This window comes from Ursus americanus, chromosome 29 (assembly GCF_024610735.1).
Source record: "Ursus americanus isolate L20-20 chromosome 29, mUrsAme1.1.p, whole genome shotgun sequence".
Taxonomy (NCBI): domain Eukaryota; kingdom Metazoa; phylum Chordata; class Mammalia; order Carnivora; family Ursidae; genus Ursus; species Ursus americanus.
Genome location: NC_142155.1, coordinates 23,669,658 through 23,688,493, shown reverse-complemented (window position 1 = coordinate 23,688,493; position 18,836 = coordinate 23,669,658).

Genomic DNA, 18,836 nt, shown 5'->3' with positions numbered 1-18,836 from the left:
GCCTGCTGCTCCACCTGCTTGTGCTCTCTCTCTCTCAAATAAATAAATAAAATCTTAAAAAATAATAATAATTCCCACCAATGAACTACCATTGTAACAGCTGCTGTGAACAAGTTCACCAGGTTTCGAGAGGCGTAACAGGGGCTCTGGTAAAGTCAATTGAGTCAGGAAAGGTTGAGTGCTTTCTTCACAGAAATGATATTTAATCGGAGACCTGAAGGATGATGCGCTATGAAAGAAGCATTAATCGGCTATTATAGCTCCGATGCTCGGAATACCCTGTAAATTATTACCTTTTTCCTCCAATTGCTCACAGTCCAGTTGTGGACACAAGTGATGATTATGTAATCAGAAACAGGCTCACTAGCATTAGGTGTAATGGAAACACAGGGGATCAGCCCGAGGAGGCTAGTGATGTTCTGGCATAGGAGATAACATTTGGGCCTGAAAGATTTGGAGGCATCTTCCAGGTGAATCAGGTCAGGACTCTTACAGTGTGTTTCTCCAACGGGGGCAGGAGATTGCAATGCAGTCCATGAAATTCCTTAAAGAGAATATCAAGTTTAGCTTTTATTTTTAGGATGATCTTTTTAAAGTCAGGTAAGCAAACCTGCATTATCTGTGTGACCTGCCTTACCACTGGACACCGCTGTACAATTTCAGGGCCTACATTTTCAAATGTGTTTGTTATCACAGGGTATCAAGAAACAGTGTTTGAGTTATCCATTGCCATGCAGGAATTCAGGCCTCGTATATTGAGAAAGATCCTAATTTTAAGACAAGAAAAAAAAAGCAACCCACCTCTTCACACGAAATATCCTAATATCTAAATGTTGGACACTAATTTTTTGCAACATTGCCCATGGTAACAAAACAAAAACACGTGTTTTGTGACTCCTACTGGGCAATGTCTTTAGGCATCAGGGTCATTAACAAGACATTGCTATCCACCTAATGGCCACGTTGTTTCACCATAGTTGGAAGGGCTTGAAGGACATTTGCTTCTTGCAGCACTGACCTTGAAAACCATAACATACAAGTCTGACCCAACAGGACAAAGGCCCAAAGAAGAACTCAGCAGGTGGGTAGTGGGGGTCTGGCCTCCTGCTTGAACTCACACTGGGGAAGGCTAACTCTGGAGCAGCATGGGACTGGGGAGACACCCATCAGGACCTGGCCATGCTAGCTTCGTGCTCTCCTTTGGGAAACATGGCTGAGCCCATGAGTGTGGACCTGGAGGGCCACCTCCTCATGGCTCCAGCAACTGCATTCTTGAGCAGTATGTCATCCTAGGGGGTTTAGGCCATGATCTTTTGATGGCGTTCAAAGCCATTGCTTGACACAGATTCGTAAATATTTGACCTGACATCTCTTTAACAGTCATTCTAGCTTACAGAGCAGTAAGAGAAGCTACGATTATTCCCTTCTTGTGTCTTTTTGATGTTTGCCAGACCAAGTTTTAATAGACATGAGAACATAATTCAAGTGAATAGTTACATTCAACCTCAATCTCTCCACCAGCAGGACCCCTCCCTGGCTCCCTTACCCTTCCACTTAGATTTGTTCTGGCAGATGTTTCAAGGGTGATCTAAATTGTGTTCATGGAAAACAACACTTCTGTGAAAGTTCTCTGCATGCTTGATTCCCTTTGGTTGGCTCATCCTCCTACATACAGTGTTTCCACGTACAGCAGCAACTGGGTCCACAGTTGGTCAATTAATTTTAAAAGTCACTTTAAGGTGTAACAAGAGCAGTTTCTGTCCAGTTTGAAGGAAGGTATAAGAACAAACAATAAACTCATATTCCAAAGTGTCCTACCTAAGCCAGGTGGTAAAAAAAAAAAAAAAATCTCTTTTTGTGATCCTCAGAAGTAATTTAAGATGGAGCTAGGAGGTCAAAGAGGAGGCTAAAGATATCAAAGAGAGAGGATTCTTATGGAGAAAATTCTTGGAAAGCCATGACATTTCCCCCTTTTCTTAGTCAGGGTTGGGGAGCGGGGAGAGATGTGCTTCCTCACTTTGCCATCCAAGTGAAAAAGGCTTTGAGGGAATCACTTGAGGAACTTGATCTGTGTTCTCTGGAATTCGGTGGACTAGTGTCTGAACTCTAGAGGATGACTGTTCAAGTTGTACACTGCACAACTGTAGAGGGTGCCATCCACATAGATGACAATGTTTATAACCTGTACAATGGTACTTGGAGACCCTGGGTGTCCAAGAGCAAGCACTTGTGGCTGACATTGCAGTTATGTAATAATAACACAGGAAGCAAGTTGTACTTTCACCAACATTGGGACAAGGAGGTGAGAGATTTTCTGGTTAGCTGTGTGGGTTCATGTGAGGGAGCTGGCCTGGAGTCTTCTTAAGAAGGCCCACCCAGTAAAAGCCTTCTGCAGAGTTCCTCAAACTAGCAGTCTGAGGGTTGAGTGTTGGCAGTGAGAGCAGGCAGGTGGAGGAGTTATTGCTTTCATCATGCAATTCGGTGGGGATGCTCAATGGGGAAAATACCTCATGAGAGAGTTGAGCCTGCACACCCAAGACCAACGAGCAGCAATGCCAGGTCACCATCCATGGAAGACTGTGCCCTTTGTCTAACCCTGCATGCCCTGGGCCCAACCCTGGAGGGGATGGAAAAGCAGCTAGTAAGGAGAGGCATTGAAAGAGGAAGGACACCCACCTGCCCTCATGGCCCCTGTGCCTTTAACTCCCAAGACCCTAGGTTTCTTGGCATAAATCGAGGCTTAGGGAGGGGAAGAGAAAAAATTCGGAATTTTATGATTACACTAAACTGATTCTTTTAATTACTAAAACAAGGCTTTCCTTGAGACCAAAGATGACCTCACGACATTTCACACCTAGAGTGACTGGGAGAGCTGCTCAAGACTTCAGATAAGGACAGGGGAAGAATCAGGACACACAGTGGGTACCAAGGAGAGGCTGCGGCAGAGACAATTTCTCTTTGGGCCCTGCCGAGTACCAAGCCTTCTGTGACCAGACCCCATGGGAAATCTTTCAGAGAGATGGCTATCTGTACTGGAAACACTTTATTTTAACTTGAAACATATAAATAAATACTCATCCTTAATCTTTTGACCTAGAGCAAGGCCTCCGTGTGAGCACAAGTGGATAAATCTTTCTTAAACTCACCCACGAAACATCAACTGTGAATTCAATTTTGGATCCCTTATATCGGACTGAAAATTTTACAAACCTTGCCAAGCAACCTGAATATAGCTGTATACATGTATATGATTTCTTTTCTTTTGTCTTCCACGGTCATCTCACCCATACCTATTTTTTAGAAACTTGCATTTATTGGGGCTTTTGAAAGCCTTCAACTTAGTGTTTCATAGGAACAATTTTCTTTTTTGGATTCCTATTTCATCAGTTTACACAGTATTTAAAGTATGTAATTCAAAAACAAGCGCTACTGGCATAAACGGGTTTGGGAACACACCCAGCTGCCTCTCGGTCAACACAGTTACACTTGAGGGAGCAGAAGCACGTGGATGCACTGGAGAGTAGCTACTGCCTCATGTATCCTAAACAGTGGTCTGGGGCGCCTGGGTGGCTCAGTCGTTAAGCGTCTGCCTTCAGCTCAGGGCGTGATCCCGGCATTCTGGGATCGAGCCCCACATCAGGCTCCTACGCTGGGAGCCTGCTTCTTCCTCTCCCACTCCCCCTGCTTGTGTTCCCTCTCTTGCTGGCTCTCTCTCTCTCTCTCTCTCTCTGTAAAATAAATAAATAAATAAATAAATAAATAAATAAATAAATAAATAAATAAATAAATATCTAAAAAAAAAAAAAAAAGAACAGTGGTCTGTATGCCTCATAGACAGAACGGAAAGCACAGGATTTTCTGGCGAGTTGGTAAGTGGAGGTCAGTTGGGTGAGCCGTCCACTTTGGATGTGCAAAGTTGAAAGTGACCAGCACAAAAAGAGTTACCATTTACTGAGTCCCTACTATGTGCCTGGTGGGACTCTGGATCCTTTATACACACAATATCACAGGTATCATTTTCCCCTATTTTACAGTTGAGGAAAGTGGAATTTACAGATATTAAATAATGGACCCTGAGTCAGGAAATGAAATGGTCAGCGTTTCTCCGTCTAATGTGCAAATGAATTGCCTGGGGGATGTGACTGAAGAGGCATATTTTAATGGAGTAGGTCTGGGGTGGGGCCTGAGAATCTGCATTTCTAACAAGCTCTCAGACCAGGCTTTGGGTGCCTCAGTTCTAACCCTTGAGATTCTGACTTACTTGTTCTGAGACAGAACCTAGGCATCACTATTTTCCAAAAGCTTTCGAGGGAACTTTTATACACAGAGTAGAGGCGATGAGTAGCCTGGATCCCAGTGAGAGCAAGGGAAATTGGAGCCGTGGACTGAGAGAGAGATACTTAATTTGAGTGTTTTAAAAAGACAAGGGTAATAAAATTTGAAACAATATAAACGTGTATAAAATGAAAGCGAAAAATCCCCTGTTCTCAACATAATATAAAGAATTTGTGAAAAATATCTAATTAAGGGGCATCTGGGTGGCTCAGTTGGTTAAGCATCTGCCTTCGGCTCAAGTCATTAGATCAAGTCCTGCATGGGGCTCCTTGCGCAGCGGAGAGCCTGCTTCTCCCTCTGCCCCTCTCCCTGCTTGTGCTTGCTCTCTCTCTGACAAATACATAAGTAAAACCTTTAAAAAAATTAAAAAATAAAAAATCGAATCAAGCTAGCCTTGCACACATTCATCCAACAGTTTCCTAACTCAGTGATATGTCATGCACTTTTTTCCTCGTCCCTACATGCAGATCTACTTGCCCCTATTGACCCTGCTGCATTGCATCCTCTAGCACAGTTAAACCGGAGTTCATCTCACTGGTCCCTCACACGCATTCAGTAGATTCCAATTTTTCAGTTTTTTTTTTAAAGATTTTATTTATTTATTTGAGAGAGAGAAAGTGAGAGAGAGAGCATGAGCGGGGGGGGGGGGGGGAGAGGAAGAGGGAGAAGCAGGCTCCCCACTGAGCAGGGAGCCCGATGCAGGGCTCAATCCCAGGACCCTGGGATCATGACCTGAGCTGAAGGCAGATGCTTAACCGACTGAACCACCCGGGCATCCCCTAATTTTTCAGTTTTATAGATAACACTTTGGGCACATATCCATGGGTATGTATGCAGATTAAGCCCCAAAGGCTCACCAAATTACATTCCCACCATCACATCTAGAAATACTTTTTCCCCACCACCTTGCAACTACTGGGTATGATCAATCTTTTCAATATTAACCAGTCTAATGTATGAAAAATGGCTCTTAATATGCTTTAGTCTACATGTCATGATAAATGCGTGAGGATGAATGTCTTTTAATATATTTATTAGACTGAAGTATTTCTCCTTTGGATTTGCCACTTTAACTATTTGGTTCTTACCTTTTTATATGAATCTTTTGTTTACTATTTATGCCACAATTTTCTTTCATGACTTCTGAATTTTATTTTTAAGAAAGACTTCCTCATCCCAAGATTATAAAATAGATCTCTGGTTTTTCCATCTACTTGCTTGGATAAATTTGTCATTCATTAATCTATCTGGTCATTGGTCCATATGAAAAATACGTATTTTACTTATGATTTGAAGGAGAACTCTTACTTTGTTTCATTTACTTCCAAAATACCATTCTCAGCACTATTCATGGAGCTGGAGTTGAAATACCCCCTGGATCATATAATCCACCCCACACATGCAGTCTGGTCTCCTCACCTCCTTAATCTCTCTCTCTCTCTCTTTTTTTTTTTTCTGTGACTGTCCAAAGCTCTTATAATTTCTGCACTTTTACAAGACTTCAAGAAAGACAACTACTTCCTTGTTATTCTTTAGTTTTTCTTCTTTTTAAAATAAATTTCTTCTCTGCTTTTTTCCAGATGAATTTAGAATTCCCAGGTCAGCTTCTAAAGCAAAGTCTAATTGGATTTTTTTAAATGAAATTGCATTTTAATATACTAATGTGGATTTTTATAGTATTTTTATAGTATTTAGTGTCCCATGCAGAAACAAGATGTGTTTCTCCATATATATATATATATATGTGTATTTTTGAAACTATTTCTTCACAAACATAGATCTTGCACATTTCTTGTTAAGTTTATTCCTGGATGAACTGTATAAATATATAGTGACATTTCTTTTCAAATCATCATTCTAATTGATCACGGACAATACAAGACCACTGTTGATTTAAATATATTTATCTCCTAAAAACAAATTTAAAAAATCTATGTTTATGTCCTAATTATCAATCTTACCAGGTGCATAAGGCCTAAAAATTTAATCGATTGTGTTTGGAGCTATAGAGCTTTGATTTTACCAAATTCATTTGTTAGTTTATTTTTTGAAGTATGAAGTTATTGAGTATGTGAGAGCAAAAATTAGAAATGTAGAAAAAATTACCCCAACAATCAAGGACAACTATTATCATTTTACTTGTATCAGTTTTCATTCTTTTTATATTTGCAGAGCTTCTCCCACATAATTATAATCACACAGTTTAATTAACTGACATGCTTTTTAAAAGAGTAAGTGTGTTCAATATGCCAAAACCGTTTTGCTGAAAGTTTGTTTTACAAAGAACCACGTGCTTCTCACTAACGGGCAGAAATGCAAATGTAATTTCTGCTACTGAGATTATTGAGCTCAGTCCCTTCTTTTGCTGCCAGCCTGACTTGCTGGCATTTCTACCAGCCAATTATAGTTCAGCGTCATGGAGCCCTCTGTCCTTCGCGCCACACATAGCTGCTGACCTCACCACACACCCAGCCACTCCATTTCAGGCCTCTGCCTGATTCACTCTTGCTAGGGGTTTATAATTCCATTTGAAAAGCTGACTAGATCCTGACATAATCAAGATTTCCCAAGAATTTGTTCGAAAACCATTTCTCACATGGCTTTCGTTGACATAAACGCATATGGGGTTTGGGTCTGGATGGGTTGATTGGTTTCTTCTTCTGTATCACTTTAAATGTGATTTCCTCACTTGTTCATTTTGTGACCTATATGGATTGCTCTTTTATTCCCTCAGCTCTCTGTTCATTCACCTTAACAGGGAGCCAGGTCAAGATGACCTTTTTCAAATTCTCATGGCCGTGCGACTAAGTTCTGGCTAATGAGATGGCAGCAGAAGTTGGTTGTGAAGTTCTAGCAAGTCTCCTTCCTTGGGGCACCTGGGTGGCCCAGTCAGTTAAGGAGCTGACTCCTGGTTGTGGCTCAGGTCATGATCTCAGGGTCATGAGATCTAGCCCTGCTTTGGGCTCTGCACTCAACACAGAGTCTGCTTGAGGATTCTCTCTCTCCCTCTCCCTCTGCCCCTCCCCGTGTTTGCACCCTCTTTCTCTAAAATAAATAAATAAATAAAATCTTTAAAAAACAACAACAAAAAAAGAAGTCTCTTTCCTACTAGGGAAAGAGGGAAAGAACACATCTTTCATTTTGAAAACGATAAATGGTGTCCTTATTCAAGGTAAATGATTAGTTTCCTCTTTGTTTTCTCCTATGGTTATTATTCTAGGCAGGTATTCTAAGCCTTTTTGAACTAATCTTCATTCGTGTATCTCTAGAAAACTATCTGAAAAATTATATAGATTTTTAAGTTTATTGACTATAGTATTGTCCTCAAGTTGTTTTATTCCCTACTATATTTGTAACCATAGACTCTATCTTATCCTTAATGTTGCTTATGCATTATCTCTTTTTGGTGTGATTGTTTGCCAGATTAGATTTAGTAATTTTACTTTTCTTTTCAACTTTTTTTTTAAAGACATTTATTTATTTTTTTTTAAGTAGGCTCTACACCCAACATGGGGCTTGAACTCATGACCCTGAGATCAAGAGTCACACACTCTACTGACTGAGCCGGCTAGGCACCCCTCAACTTTTCATTTTTTATTACTATTCATTTTTTCTTTAGATTTCCTATTTGGTTTCTGCCTTTATCTTCATTGTTTCCTTCTTTCATTATCTTTTCTCTTTGATTTTCTTTGTTATTTTTTGGTTTCTGGAGTTTTGTGCTATAATCATTTATTTTCAGTTTTCCTTATTTTCCAATATATACACCTACAAGCCATACATTTTCCTTAAAGTATGATTTTGGTTACATGAAAAGCAGGCGTAAGACACTTAGAAAGTTCTGGCACACTTAGGTATGACTTTTCAAAAGCGTGCTTTCATGTATCACATAAAAAGTCTTTAGAATTAAAAGAGCTGCTTACATTATCACCTTGACTAAATATTTTCCTAGACATATTTCCATATATGTTGACATTTCCTATAACCAAATTAAAGAAGAAATTCTTTTCAAAATATTTATTTTGTATGCTTTTTAAAATTAAAGCCTTCTTTACTTTTAGAGCAGTTTTAGTTAGGTTCACAACAACACTGAGAAGAAGGTACAGAGATTTTCCTTATGTCTCCTGCCCTCACATATGCCTCCCTCTCTTTATCACCAGCCCCCACCAGAGTGGCGCATTTGCTACAATTGAAAAACCTACACTGACACATGGTAAGCACCCAAAGTCCATAGTTTACATCAGGGTCCCCACCTAGTGTTGTACTTTCTATGGGGTATTGCTTTTTCTACAAAGTATTTTTTTTTGTTGTTTCTTTTTTATTTCTTCTTAATCTTGGCTACTTTTTAGAACTACCCAGGAAGCTTGATACCTGATAGCAAGGCTTTAATTCAAATTATATCAGAATCTCTAAGCAATAGACCCCAGACATTGTGCATTTTAAAGCTCCCCAAGTGTCGGGGTACCTGAGTGGCTCAGTTGGTTAAGCGTCTGAATCTTGGTTCAGTTCAGATCATGACCTCAGGTTCGAGAGATCAAGCCCCGCAGCCAGCTCTGCACTCAATGTGGAGTTGGCTTGAGATTCTCTTCCTCTCCCTCTGCCCCTCCCCTCTCTCTCTAAAATAAATAAATAAATCTTAAAAAACAAACAAAAAAAACCCCCAAAAAACTCCCTGGGTGATTTCCCAGTATAGCCAAAGCCGAGATTTATATTGATCTTAACTTTCTGTCCCATCTTTCCTACTCATAAGCCACAGCCATTCAGAACTATTAAGTCTAATAAAAATGAATGGATGTAAATGTAATACAGAAATTTTAATACTTTATGTAACACTCTGGGATACTTGCTCATTGACATTGGAAATCCATAACATGTAATTGAACATTACTCTAAGTGAGTATTAATAAGTGATCAGCAATTTGGTGGACTTATCATTGGGAAAATAAGTTTACAGATTTTCAGACTAGTTCAGACAGCCTGTATAACCCCCAATGTAGCTGAAACAGTTATTTAAACAGAATTCATTAGGAACGACTGAATTAAAGACATTGTTTTCTTGAAGGCTGATGATCAAGTAAAATCAGTTCTAATCAGAAAACAAAGTAAAGAAAGGGTAGGATTTCCCAAGGTACTACATATTTAATTCTTTCCCTTGTCTTTGAAAGGGCATCTTTATTGTTGTACAAGCAGAATGATCATTTATAGCTGAGAATTTGAGGATTTCAAGTCCAGCTTGATGCCTACCATTTAGATGAATTTGGGAAGAAGAATTATAAACTCTCTGAGCCTTCATATTTTTATTTTTAATTTTTTTAAAAAAGATTTTATCTATTTGTCAGAGAGAGAGCACAAGCAGGGGGAGCAGTGGGCAGAGGGAGAAGCAGGCTCCCTGCTTAGGAAGGAGACCAAATGGGGCTCGATCCCAGGACACTGCGATCACGACCTGAGCCGAAGGCAGACGTTTAACCAACGGAGCCGCCCAGGAGTCCTGAAACTTTTCGCATTTTTACATGTAAAATGGGGACAATCTATCCTGAAGGATTCTTTTAGAGGATACACGGCATCGAGTACTTGCTTGGTAGATAGCTTCTATGACACTGCCCTCCCTGCTTCTTACTTATCATTATATCAAGCCTAAGACATCATCGTTCTTCTTTGCACGGTGACATCTCCCGGACTATTCACTAGCCTTGATGAATTGTATAGCCAGGAAGGAAGAAAGAAATGCTGTGGTAGTTGCTGATGATCTCAGATCAGCTAGGGTTACTTTGTAGCTGAGCCTGGAGGAGGAGGCATTGCGCAACCAGACTTTTATCTGCGCAGGCTCTTTAAAAGGTGAAAAGTCAAGTTATACTCTTCTGCAAGCTCTTGTGGTTTTTTTGTTTTCTGTAAAAGTTTGTATAAATCTTAAAAGGCATATAGACATGCTTTCCTTTCTCTGATAATTTTTCTAGCCACTTTGGATTCACGGTTAAAATATGCCCGGAGTAGCTTTATTCCCCCCACTTTTGTGTTGCCACAAGAAGGAGTTATTCTGTGAGTCGTACAAAACTTACAGGGGCGCCTGGGTGGCTTCGTCGGTTAAGCATCTGCCTTCGGCTCAGGTCATGATCTCAGGGTCCTGGGATCAAGCCCTGAGTAGGGGTCCCTGCTCAGTCAGGAGTCTGCTTCTCCTTCTCCCTCTGCCCTTCCCCCCAGGTTGTGCTCTGTCTCTCTCTCAAATAAATACATAAAATCTTTAAAAAAAGAAAGAAAGAAAGAAAGAAAGAAAGAAAGAAAGAAAGAAAGAAAGAAAGAAAACTTATATACCAGCAATTTATTCCTAAGATTGTAAAGCTAGACAGATTTCAGGAAAATTGATGCCATCCCAGAGCCATTGTAGATTTTCCTCTAAATTAAAAGCAGAATGAGGTAGAAAGGAACTGCTTAATTTTTATTTGTGCCTGAGACTTATGAGAGAAACAGAAAGAGTCAGAGACCTTCTTAGTGACTGAATTACAGTAATTCTAGTATTGGGTTGCAGTTTGATTGTGGAATGCAATGCTCATGGACAACCCGGGTGCCAATTTACATAGCTAATGAGCTTTACTGGCCTGCGTGACTGGTTGCGACAGCATCTGTACAGAAAAGCCAAAAATATTTACCCTTTGCTCCTTTGCAGAAATAGTTTGCTGGTCTAGAAAATCATGCAGGCAGCTCGGAGAAAAAAGGCTAAGATTACTGAGAGCCCAGAAAGTCTCAGCACTGCCACAGACCTTTGCTTACTCAGCGTTTCATCCAGTCCCAGCAAGTGAGCAGGACGGGAGGAGGTATTTTCCCCATTTCACAAGGGGAAAAAAAAGGGTTCTAAGTCTGCTGGGCTAGCAAATGTGGGGCTTGAATTACAGTCCAAGTCAGTCTGGCCTCAAAGTTCTTTTATTTCTTTCAACAATATTTCTTCCTTCTGCGTATGCAATGTCAAAAAAAAGAAGTCCAAGTTCTGAATTTATGTACAATGAGGTGTGGCCCAAGGTCAAGAACACTAATAGCAAGCATTCAAGGAAAAGGAGCCATGAAGAACTGAAGGCAGGGTCCTGGACTCATGTTAGAAACAAGGATCCTGGAATGTTGGTGAAGTGAAGCAGGAAGCAATCAACAGGATGTGTGTTCAGAGGCCTGAGGGTGACAGTAGGCTTGGGCTGCAAAGTAAGGAGAGGCAACATTTGGAGTTCTCCTGGGATGGTCTGGCTTCTAATCAGACTGGTCATCAGTGTGACCTTTGCATGCCCAGGCAGTCAAAGGACCCTTCCATTACGTTACCAAGGGTGAAGTGACATATCAGGAATTAAATTCTAATCACTGCATTAAACTGTTTTTTGATCAGAGCTACATATTTTCCAACCATCTTTCTGATTTCTCTATCAGGTAACAAAAGCCAGCTGGAGAATACAGACTGTCTTATCAACGGCATTGACGCTGCGCTGAACTAGGGCAGCTGTCCCGTCCTTGGCCTCCGCGGGGACCTACACCTTAGTAAAGTCATTTTAAGTCCAATGTCTGGAACTGAACTTTGGAGTCTGAGGAACAGTATTTTCTTTTCTTTCTTTTTTTCCCCTCTATTTATTTGTCAGAGAGAGAGAGCACGAGCAGGGGGAGCGGCAGGCAGAGGGAGAATGGTGATCGATGCTACGTAGAAAAAGAAAACAGAGGAAAAGGGGATAAGGAAGTGCAGCGTAGGGTAGGATTTAACCAGGCATATGACAGAGAGTGACCGCACCAAGTAATCTAATTTGTTTAACCTGGAACGCCAGCCAAATTAGTAGTTTGCATTGTACCAAAATGCTTGCATGGCTGTCATGCAAGGAGCAAAAAGTAAGATACTCCACCTTTTCCCCATTCATCTGCAAGTAGCTTAGGAATGCTTTTTGAAGAATCTGGTAGATTCTAAGCATATTTTAAATAAATTAGTCATGTGTGTATTATCCGAATCTTCTTTTGGCCTCCCTCGTATTACAAATGAAATCAAAATGCCAACGTTGAAATAATAGTCCACCGAGTCAGTAGGAATTGACCATCACACTCAGTACAGAACCTAAATTCCGAATTACTGTGTATTAATGTGTATTAGGAAGAAACCAGTCATGGAAAAACTTAGGCACACTCAAAAGTGTAGGCATTTTTTTTAAGTCTCTCATGCAACTGATTAGCTCCTGTTCTTTATCTTGTTCATTATCATTGATGATTACTTTATAGTCTACACAAAATAATAGATGGGGGGGAAGCCAATGAATGAGAAAAAGGACTAAAATGTGCCTTACTTGCGGAACAGGCATATAAAGTGACCATCATATTGACCCGTACCACAAAGAACAGTCGACAGGTTCACACTTGAACACGCAGGTGTGCATTATTTCCAAATCCATAGTTGCACATACATACTGAATTGTCTTCTGTAACTATGTAATCTATAAAACTCTTCCCCACACGCACACTCCTGTGACTTGTACTACTGACCATGGCTTGCCTTCTTGCCACCAACACAAAACAATCTCAGTGATATCCAAACCGTGTTAAACTGTCCATAGAAACCATGCATGATGTGATTAGCATTTGTGGGATGCAATGACAACACAACGCAGTGACGTGACACGATCAGAACACCAACGTGTACATGGAGTTCATGTATGTGCTTGAGAGATGACAGAGTTTACGGAAAAGGTCTTCTTCAGTGGGGCTTGTCTCATCTTTAACTGCCACCAAACACTAAAGTTACAATAGCACAAAGCCAACGTCACCTGGAAGGTTGGGCCTGAGAAGCTTACCTTCAAAAATTTTAGCCTCAAGAGTGTCCTTAAGGAGTCAGACAAAAAAACCACCAGATATTTCACTTGTCTACACAAAATAACAGCACTAAGAAGTATTTCATTCTGGCCAAGGCGATTTCAGCTTCTCGGTAAGATGAAACATTTTTCTGGCAGCAGATATCACTCATCTCTCCCCACGTGCAAAACCGCTGGTGGTGGGAATGGAGAGGTCCTGACCTATGAATTGTTTAATAATCCTCCCTACTTTCTTTAGTATTTAAATTATTTGAATCTTCGAACGGAAATATCTGTAAGTACTTCCTTTATCTGAGGTACTTTCCACTCTCCTACTTCCCAGACATCTGGGAAGAAGCCCGATATCCTAAGAGCTATGTTTTCCAGGCCTCCAACTGAGCCTCCAATTGAGGCCATCTCTATTGTAATAAAATGAACACCCTAGATGCACTTTCCAAGATGCTCCATGCTTTCCCCCAACTGAATGAATACTCTTGTTCTGGAGCATAAGATCCAGAGGGCAGAGGCCTCCCTGAAGAGATGATGTCTGAACTGAGCGATGAATGGCCAGAAGGAGCCGTACATAAAGCAAGACTGCAGGCAGAGGGAGCAGCAAGCCCTCGTCCAGCAGGTGGCTCTCTCTGGGGAGCGCTGTCAGAGAGGCAGCCAGTGCTAGGGACCCTCCTTCCACGTTCCCCTCCCTCCAAGGGATACTCATGCCAAATGGTGGGTGTCTAGGGTGCCCTTCTACTGCCCCCCTCAGCCCCACCAGCCTGGGGTGGATAGATTTATACAGAGGAAAAGAGAGGCAAGACTCCCTTCCTGTCCAGAGTTTGGGGAGAGGAGACCAACTTCCCTTCTCCCACCTGGTCATCCTGTAACAAATGGGGGTAGAGGTGGATAGGTTCAGGAGCAGAACTTCCAGTTCTCGAATGGGTGCTTCTCCAACAACCCTGTGGAGAGGTGGCTGACTCCAGCTGCTGCATGTGGGAATGACTTTTCCCCTTTCCTTCGGGCCTCCGCAAAATTCCCTACAACGGGAAAAAGCATCTACCTGATGCCTTATCACTCGGGTCTAATAGGCATCATTTGCGGAGTATTGGAAGGTGGGATCTGGAGTGTGAGGAAGTCTTTGTGAGTCCCTCAAGCCATGAAAAGTAGACGACTTTCCAGGACAGCTGCAGCCATTCAAGGCAGCAATGCTGGGAGTGAACTTGGGACGTGAGCTTGGGATTCCACCCTTGCTAATGTGGGAATGAGCAGAAATATCCACAAATGGCAACTGAAAATGTCCAAAGTCTAGATGAGGCTTCTGGCATTTGGAAGTGAGCCAAGCTCAGTAAATGACTTTGCACCTGTTTATCTGAGGCCTCTTAGAATGATCATCCTCAGAAAGCGGAATATTTATGCACTTGAATAAGTCAGGGTTCGTGAGTGGAATAAAACAACCAAATTTACGAGTTTTAGGACCCAAATTGGTCAGGAGTTGGTCAAGGTTTCATTTCTTTTCCCTTCAAGACAGCTAACCAGGCTTTGCTTTTCTTTTGCCCCAGTTATGAAGGGTCTCAGATAATTCATCAGTATAACCCCTTAAGACTGGAGCTTTTACTAAGTTGGCGATCTCAGCTGCAGGTTTGAATATTTAAAAACACTGTGCGTGAGGTGCCTGGGTTAATTGGGTTAAGTGGACGACTCTTGCTTTTGGCTCAGGTCTTGATCTCAGGGTCCAAGGATCGAGCCTGCCCCTCCCACTCTGGCGGGCTCTGTGCTCAGCAGGGAGTCAGCTTGAGAATTCTCTCTCTTTGCCTCCCCCTGCCCCTCTCCCTGCTCATGCACTCTCTAAAATAAATAAACACATCTTAAAAAAAAAATAAATAAAAAACCCACTGTGCAGAGCATACTCAGACCTGTGCCCACAATCAGTTCTAAGGAGCTGATCAGACTGAGTACATCGCTTACTAACAGACACCATGACAGACACCAGAGGAGTCCTCTGACTGTGTGCCTTTCCTCTCTAGCAAGCGAAATTTTCAGTGCAGAGCTGAGCTGTGCCACTGGACAGAGTCTGACAAGGGTAAGACATTCCCAAGCCTCATCTTGGCTATCTCCTGAGAATTTCTAGAATACTACAAATTGAGAACCCAAACTATTTTCTTACAGCTGGCATGAAGCTGAGGCATCTTCATTGGTTGCAAATAGCCTGCCAATGCTAAGAAAAGAATTCATCTCATCAGTAGCTTAGATTACTGAGTAAGTGGGCTCCAATTTAAGCTGTTTAAACCAACCACACTAAAATTAACCAAACAGCCATGTTACTTTAAAAGTAGCTTGTAGTAAGCAATTAATAACTATGTGCTGAATGGAAGAACAAAGCTGTCTTAACTGGTGTTTATAAGGTGAGCAGGGAGATGTTAGGAGAAGACCTGGAAGGGTTGCTGGATTTCATGCTTGTGATTGGGGATCTCCTAACACCAGCTCTGTGACACGGTGGCCATTTGGCCGCTCAATCCAAAATCCCAAGGGTGCTTCTGAATTCCTGCATCTCCGCAGCCTGTCAGCAAGTCCTGCCAGGCCCACCACCTGCCAGGCCCACCACCAAGACCGAACCAGATTTGCTTCTTTCTCCACCTGCACGACCCCAGACAGCTCCAGTGGTGCTGACGAGCCTCCCACTCACACCCCGGTCAGCAGCCTCAGGGACTGTCCCATGACACTGCGCTGCTTACAACCCTTCAGAGCACCGCGCTCATCTGAGCCTGCAAGGCCCTTTATCACCTGACCTTTCCTCCTTCCCTCCCCTCTCCTTGTACCTTCTATCCCTTCGCTTGGGACTCTTCAGACACATTGGCCTGCTTTTCGCCCTCAAATGTGCCTCGCAGCCTTTGCGCTTGCTGTCCCCTCTGCCTTGACGGTTCCTCTTGCGGCTCACGACTTCCCCTCTCTCAGGTCACAGCCCAGATGTCATCTTCTTAGAGATGCCCTCCCTGGTCTCATTAGTCACTACCCAGTGGCTCTTTATGAAGTGACCATGCTTTTATCGCATGTACTGCCATCTGGCCATCTGTGTTTACTTGCTTACTCTCTCCCTCTAGCAGAGACAGTGACTTCATCTGTCTTCCTCACCGATCTATCCCCAGCACTTACTGTTCAACTAATAATTGTTGAGTAAATAAAGTGAATGTTACTCTTCTCCTGACATTTCCTTCTATTTGGATTAGGATCAAGAAAAAAAAAATCACACAAGTGTAACATGTGACAGTCGATAGGAAAGCGAGGTCATCTATTCCCGTTTCTTTACTTTGGGATGGGCAAGTGGGGGCTGGGGCTCCAAGGTGACTTGCCCAACATCACATGGCTTATCAGGGGCAGAGTCCAGAATAAAGTCTCGTCTCATGATTCAAGCTGGCGCCCTCTCTACAAAAACCATGGACAGGGCCAGGCTCCAAAACAGTTGGATTTTGTGGCCAAGTGAACAGTAGAAAGGGACGTATGATGAAAGGTGGGAGGAAAGACTGGATAGAAAATATCATAAGACCTCTCAAAATAATAGGGATAGGTACAAAGATTTCACAATAACCCATGAAGGAAAACATACGTGTGGGAAGAGTAGTCACTGTTATCAGCAGTGGGAAAATTAGTATAATCTGCTGCGTTCTATCCCAGGGGCTCCCTGATGGGCAATGTGCATGAGAAGGGGGTGCCGGCTGCTCTGTAGGGCAGCGCTGATGTGGGACAGGCCAGAGAGGGCACGCCCTGCCTGCAGACATTCACATCTGTTTACACGCTGTTCTGTACAAACAGAAGCTTTTTATGGGCTTGGATTCAGCCTACGGGCAGTCAGTGAGTCCCCTGCATAAAGCCTAGAATCTGGTTTGTTCTCAGGTTATACCAAATATATAATGACCTTGAATTGTGGTCCAGTGTTGAGTAGATCTCCTCTGATGGGAGAAATGATGGAAAAAGCCACTGGGTTGCTTCTAAATCTATGTCACCATCTCCTTCTACAGAAGCCATGCTCAGGGTTTGACAAATAAGTGACTGCTCAGGCAGAAAATCACTCAGGAGATGGTGAGGAGAAGAGGGGGTTGGTTTGTTGGCTAGTGCTATGTACTCACCAGTGTATACACACACACCGTTGTTTTCTTTATTTGGACTCTACGCTCTGACAGATTATATCTGAGCCAGGAAGATGGTCAAATACTCTGGAAAGAGGTCATGCCCGGTCACTGGGATGGGATCCCAGAATTTGTCATTGTGTTAGGAAGGAAGTCCATGGTTTAGGTATTAATGTCAAGGAGGGATATAGTGAGAGGAATCAGAATGGTTCCAAGTAATTAAAGGGAGAACTCTTCAAATGAAAAAAATCTCTGAGACTCTTCAGGGTTTCATCAATCAATCAATTTAGTGAGGTTTAACTTATGCTCCCTGTGTAACAGCGGCTTCAGGTAAGTTCTATTTGTTTGTTAATATTCATTAATTCATTTATTCGAATATTATTTGTTGGGTATCTAGCAAGCCCTAGGCACTTATAGGCTAAGAATACAACAGGAAACAACAATAATAGAACATGATGGGTTCATAGGGCTACAATTTAGTTGTGGAGATAGAACCCTAATAAGTAAACTACATAGTGGGTTAAGTTTCACCCGAGAGGTACTTTGAAGGGCACTTCACACAGGTCTGATCTTCATGTGGGTAAGAGGGATGGCATTCCTGAGAAAGAGGTGGTCAAGTGCACAGCTGATGGAAAAGTACAAGTCTACCAGGCAGAGCCTGGGGAGAAAGATTCCAGGAGGAGAGCAGCATGTGCAAAGATGGTGTGGAGGCAGGAGATGTTGAAGGAAATGCAAGGAGACCCTTGTAGCTGGAGCTGAGCCCTGATGAACTAGAGTATAAAATGGGATCAGAGTGGCAGGTGGGGCTAGACTGTGTGCATTGCAGACCCCCAGAGTAAAGAAAAACAGACCAAGCAGAATCTGAACACATTCCAGGGCCAAAATTCAAAAACATCTGGATAATACCAGCCCAGGTGAGTGTGGGCAAGCAGAGCTCTTCTGGAATGCCGGGAGACACCTTTCTGGAGGACACTTTGGTGAAGTGTGTTATAGTTGACACTTGTGCACTGTGGGTGAGGGGGGTTAGGAGCACCCACCACCCCCACAGTGGAAAATCCAGTATAACTTTTGACTCCCCAACAACTTAACTACTAATAGCTTTCTGTTGATCAGAAGCCTTACTGATCATGAAAACACTCAATTAACACATATTTTGTATGCTATCTGCATTAGATACTGAATTCTTAGGATAAAGTAAGCTAGAGAAAAGAAAATGTTATTAATAAAACCATAAGGAAGAGAAAACACATTTTCAGTGCTGTAAAAAATCTGCATATAAGTGGACCTGCATGTTTCAAACCTGTTGTTCAAGGGTCAACTGCATAAACCTTCCCATCATACCCTTTGACACAGCAGTTCTACTTCCAGGAAGGTATACTAAGGAAATAATCAGATGAGGGCACTAAGACAGTGTTATTTAACTTTGCACAATGAAGAATTTGACGCATGGGAGGCTGTTACTTCTTTTCTCTTCCTCTTAATTTTTCTTTCGGAGTATGCAAATCAGTTTTTTTTATCCAAATAGATTTTTTTTCTGCCTCTGTCCATAACAAAGTAAAAATAAAAATAAAACATTGTTATTTTGGTCAAT